Below are 5,731 nucleotides of genomic sequence, written 5' to 3'. Positions count from 1 at the left end.
GCCGGTTTGAGCACTGCGTGGGAGGCCCAAGCTTCCCGCCAACATGGGCAACTGAGTTTGGAAAACAGTTCATCACCAACGAAGAAAAAAAAACAAAAAAACAAATAATGAACGGCAGAGACCCCGGGCTGGGGTTTGGCAAACACCGATGGAAACAAGTCCCCTATGAAAAAGTCTAATGAGTTTTGCTCTTGTTCAAAACTGAAGACTAATTCTAAAATATTGGTCGTCCGGAAAGAGAGGTACCGGGTGGGGCCACAAGCTAGTTCCAGCCCACAGGAGACCCAGGGCTCTATAGCCCGGGAGACTCAGCGCTCACACATGCAAAGCACACCTGGAGGACCCTGGATGGACAGTGCTGTGAGGCAGGTAGGATGAATGGACCTTGGTTGCTGCTCTTAATGGAGAGGGAAGCTCAGGCTCAGGGACATGATCATTTCTGGGCAGATCTGGGTCCTCATCTGTGATAGTCTGAGGCTCCCATCATAGCTTAGGGAGGACTTGAGGTCATATTTGTACCAAATCCTCTCCTGAACCCTAGGGCGACAGTTAAAATATTTAACAACCCGAGGTGCCAGGGCGCTGAGCCAGCGGGGCTGTGGCCAGACCAGCCACTGGATAGGGCAGGTCCTGGAGGCCCTAGAGGCCCTGGAGGCTGGGGTTAGGGGCGAGGTGGCCAGGACAGAGGAGTAGAGGCCTCCGGGGCCAGAGGCAGCAGCTACTCACCACCTGGGATGGAAGCGATTTAATATTTTAGCAGCTGGCTTGCCCCACCAAGTGCCCCGGGTGGTTGTCAGTGCTGCTCCAACCAGCACCTGGCTATGACCCAGCACGCATCTTCCATAGCAGCAAAGTCAAACCTGCCTCGCCGTGCGGCTTCTGGGCCTCATTTCCACAGGCCTGGGGGACCTCGGGGAAGGCGGGATGAGAGACTCTGGGGTCACCTTCTGGTGCTCTGTGCGGATAAGAGGACCCTTGTCCAGTGCTTGGCCTAGAGCCTGGCATGAGGTTACTGCTCAAGAAGGGTTCACTGCATTTAAAATTTCCAAAGCTGTGCTTCTGCCTGCCCCTGCCCCTCTCTTGTGAGAAACATGACCATCAAGTAAACAGGCAAGCAGCTGCACATCCAGGCAGAGCGTAGTGGCTGTGGCCACCGCTGCCCCCCAGCCCAGGCCTCATTTCAGGAGCAGCCTTGCAGCCGGCTGGTGAAGCCCCGCATACAGGACAGCATCCTTTCTAGGGACTACATCTTGTATGAGAAGGCAAAGATGCCTTCACAACCTGGTTCATTCACCTGCTAAGCCCCCACCCCCCGCAGCTAGGCTCTGGGGTCCTGGCCAGGCCTCACACCCACCTAAGATGAGACAGGGTGTGGCAGAAGAAGGGGCCCAGACTTTTTGAAGGAAGTCCTTCCATAGCAGAGCCCTGAGCGGCACTGGGGTCTCCTGAGGAGCCGCCTGCAAGAAGCCTTCTCCTTTGAACAGAAGACTGCGAGGGAAGTGGGTTGGAGACTGGGGGCGGAGGAGGGAATGGTGATCTTGGAGGGAACATTACAGAGGTGGCTCCTCTGGTCCTTGGCCAGGATAACCACCTCCTCTCCCGGTTGCAATCAAAGAGTGGGTGGTCCTGCAGCTCCTGCATCAGAAGCACCTAGGCATATGCTTGTCAAACCTGCAGACTCTAGGCGCTGGGCGGCGTCCGTCCGGCCAAGTGAGCATCGCTCACTTCATGGCAGGGCCATGAAGATGACCTTTCAAAAACTGACTGCAGCGATCGATGCTCTTGCTTCCAAACATTCGAGAACAACTCCCTTAGACTGAGATGTCATGCTTCCCCCTCACTTCCTCCTCCCCTACCCCAGACTGTCTGGGCTTGAGTCCCATTCTGCCACTTAAAGCTGTGGGAGTTTGGATGCCTCAGCTGCCTCATCTGTGAAATGGGAGAGAAGTAAAACCCACCTCCCCTTTGAGCCTTGCTTCCAAGGGAGTAGAAGGCACCTTGCCTTATGGCTCCCTGAGAGCAGCTCTGACAGAAGCTGTTACACAAGGGAACTTGTCCCTGCCTCGCCCTGGTGCATGGGGTCATCAAGCACCAGGTGGTGGCATTGGTTGGGGTGAAAAGGGCTCTGCACCCCTAACACAAGGGCTCTAGACCTGGCTTCACGCCATCACACCTGTATGATCCATTCTCAGTGCTGGGACACAGCTCTTCCAGACAAGCAAGGACCCTGTTTTCAAGGTGTCAGGACGCAGACAACAAACTCATAAACAAACCAGTGAAACAAACGGTGATAACTGTTGCCAAGGCAATTTAAAGACCCCAATGCCAAGTTACCGACATGGTGTAAATAGTGGCAGAGTGTCCTGGGCAGAGAGAACAGCAAGGGCAAAGGTCCTGGGCCAGGAATGGATGCAGAGTACTAAGGGGACAGAAAGAAGGCTGCTGTGCTGGAGCGTCCCCAGGGAGGAGTGGTGGGGGTGAGGGAGGGGGTGAGTTCAGAGAGGCAGCCCGGCAGATCTTGCAGGGCCTATGGAGCTTATCCTAAGTGTGATGGGCAGCTCCTCCCAGCTGGGAGAATTAAATGGAGTAACGAAGCACAGCGCTTGCACCAGGGTTGGTGCCAGGTAACTGCTGTCTGTGTCCTCACCCCATGACAGACGCACCATGGCTGAGACATTAGGGTCACATGGTGACTTGGAGCGTCAGGTCCTAGGAACTGCCTGGATGCAACTTCAGATCGTTGGCTGGGATCCATTCAAAGACGTCAGGAGGTGTTTATTCAGATCACTGGCTTCTCTCTGCACCGCCCCCGACCCCCACCCCCCACCCCCGCCATCCCCTAACACGGGGCCACGGTAACACAGTTCATCTGTTTCCTCAAACCTAAAACACAGCCGGGCTTTTCAGGGCTCTAAGGCCCCCAGTGTGGTGGGTGCCCCGGAGAAGGACAGGGCAGGGATGTTTGGGGATCTGGTTCTCTCCCGCTTGCAGGTGTGGCTGGCGTGCGCGTTGGGAGCGCCTGCTTGCCCCTCCTCCGGGGGGAAGGACTGGCCGTCGTCCCTGCTCCGGGGATGCGGGATGCGGGTGCGCCGAGCCCTCGGGAGGCCTGGTTCTGGTGTGGGCTGCGGGGAGAAGGCGCGGGAAGAAAGGAAAGAGGCGAAACGGTGCGGGAGGGAGGCGGCCGTTGCCATGGAAGGAGCTGCAAGGTATTCTGGGACCAGAATTCTCTCTGCAGAGGGCCGGGTGGGGGGCGGCCGGCTGGGGAAGGTGAGGGGAAAGCCAGTGCCATTCCTTTGTCCTTGGCGCTTCTCAGCCTCCCTGCAGACCGCGAACGGAGCCCCCGCACCCCCGAGGCTGGCCTCTGGCCTCCCGCCCCAGCCCGGCGGGGGCCCCTCCCCGCTCCGCCGTCCGCCTTGGGTACAGAAGCGGCGAGTGGCCCCTTTCCAGGAGGCCTGTTTACCAGCACGACAACAGCAAATTAGTGCGCTTAAGAGGCATTCAGCGTTTATCCCGGCAAACATGCGCAGCGCGAAGGGGGCCTGCAAGGCCTGCTCCCCGGAATCTACTGAAATGGGTCTGCTGTGCATCTTAATCGACTTCCTTCCACCCACCACATTAAATGCATTTAATCTACTCTTGCAAATGGCTAATTTTGAAAATCCGCTTATCAGAATTAGGTCCTCAACATCCATATTTATTTACTTTTCATTTTCATAATCTTTTTTTTTTCTTTTTTTTTTTTTTTCCGTATGTGACTGAATTCCGTTTACTATTGTCTGGCTCTCTTTCACACGTCCCAGGGGGCCGGGGCAGGGGAGAAGGGCCAGGTTAGGAGCAAACTGGAAATGGAAACCTGGCAGGGATGAAAGGCATGGGCTCGGGATTTGAGGATTGGGAGGCTCTTCCCCGGTGGCAGCATCTTCAGGAAATCACCAAGAGCTGAGGCTTGAGCAGAGCAGGTTTAAAAAGGCGATGAGGAAGTCTTGCTGAATCCCAGGCGCCCGGGGCCTGCCTGGCAGGAATCAGCAGCCGTGTCAGAAATGTGCAAGAAAGTGGTTGGGATCAACTGTCTTCCCCAGCGCCCCCGGTGCCAGGCTCCGTGCTAAGCGCTGCACGTGGACCGGCACTCATGCTCACGCCAGCCCTGCTCAGTGAATGCCAGGCGCGTCTCGCAGACAAGAAGACTCCTGCTGCAGCTTAGACCCACATTCACATCCAGACTGCACGTCCTCCTCTGCAGCATGTTGTCAAGCGTGCAAGGCACGTTTTTCCTATGAGTGTGTAAGAAACACAAGTTTGTGTGTGCGGGACTCAGGCCTGTGAGAAACGCAGACCAAGGGAGAGATGGGTGTTCAGAATCTGGAATATGGCTCTCCAGGTCACAACCTGTGCCGCCTCACGTGTGAATTCCGCATGTGGCCTTCCTCACACCACGTTTGGGTTTTGCAAGTTTGCTAACAGCCGCTACAGAGCTAGGAAGAGCGGCCAGGCCTCTTGGCCTCTAAAGGACTTATCACTCAATGTTAATTTTGTTGTTGCCAGTCCCTTAATGAGCTTATTTGGCACACATCTAGAGCAAAAACCTGAATTTCACTTCATTTAATTTACTTTCAACATTGGCTGGGCACCTCCTATTGGCCAAGCGATGTTCTGCAGAATACCTGGGTGGAAGGATAAATCCGATCTGTTTCTAGCCTTGGGAGGCTCACATTAACTGGATTTTACAAGCAAGGCTCAGAACAACAAAGTGTTAACATATGCATACCAGACAATGTTATTTTCCCAAATAACTGCTAAGTTATGTTGTAGCCATCTTAGATTTCCAGATCTATGGGAATTTCTAAAGCATAAGGCATTAATTACATCCTGATGGTTGAGATTAGGGCTGAACTGTCTGCAGACTTGAACTCAAACCTGCAGTTCTGCCACCTTCAATTTACGACCTTGGGCACTTTGGAGCCTCAGTATCCTCATCTGTGTAATGGGGATTATATAAATATCTACCCATAGGGCTCCGAAGATTTAAATTAATGCTGTAAATTAATGTAGGTGGAGCTTTTAGTGAGGTATTTGACAAAGGTCTACATCTAACAACTAAATAGTAAGCATTATGATATATAATCATTTACTCAAACTCAGCAAATAGAATTCAAAGACAGAAATAAACATTGATCAAAGAAATGTTTTCCAGCGTTCTGAGTATGTTCGTGAGGCACCTGGAAAGCTACCGAAGCAGCCAGTGGGTCTTCAGGCCCTGCCGCCAGGTGCTGGCTGAATGGCAAGGTGGACCAGTGATTTACTGGGGCCCCTCCCTCGTTTCTCTGGCCCCCACCTTTTCCCCTTTCGACTTCCTGCCTCTCTCTAGAATTACATGATATGCCAAAGTAAATTCCCTCAGACTTGCAAATAGCCTATACTTAATCCCCCCCACCCCGCCCACCTGAGGATAAAAACTCCTTGCAGAAGACAAAATTTCCTCCCATCCCGTGTTAGGGATGTGTGGGCGCATGTCTGCAGGAAGGGGAAGCCGTGGGAGTGTGTGTGTGTGTGTGTGTGTGTGTGTGTGTGTGTCGATGCAGGAAGGAAGCGGGCGGATGTGTGCGCAGGGAGACACCTGTGGGTGTGAGCGCGGGGATTTGTGAATGAACGAGCCCGTGTGTGCAGGGACTGGGTGTGTGGAAGGGGCGGTGGCCCAGAGAAAACCCAGCTCCTCCAGCACTCACTCTGGATC

The 5,731-nt window shown here is 54.1% G+C and overlaps 1 long non-coding RNA gene across 1 annotated transcript; it reads left to right on the top strand.

The window, feature by feature from the left end:
- Positions 1-2,846: 2,846 nt before the first annotated feature.
- LOC119621928 (uncharacterized) lies at positions 2,847-3,633 on the top strand. The gene is made up of 2 exons (XR_012090682.1): positions 2,847-3,206; positions 3,314-3,633. It is a non-coding gene; the product is annotated as an uncharacterized lncRNA (long non-coding RNA).
- Positions 3,634-5,731: the final 2,098 nt, after the last annotated feature.

This window comes from Chlorocebus sabaeus, chromosome 23, assembly GCF_047675955.1.
Source record: "Chlorocebus sabaeus isolate Y175 chromosome 23, mChlSab1.0.hap1, whole genome shotgun sequence".
Taxonomy (NCBI): domain Eukaryota; kingdom Metazoa; phylum Chordata; class Mammalia; order Primates; family Cercopithecidae; genus Chlorocebus; species Chlorocebus sabaeus.
The sequence above is the reverse complement of the archived record's forward strand: the minus strand, read 5'-3'. Positions and strand labels throughout refer to the sequence as shown.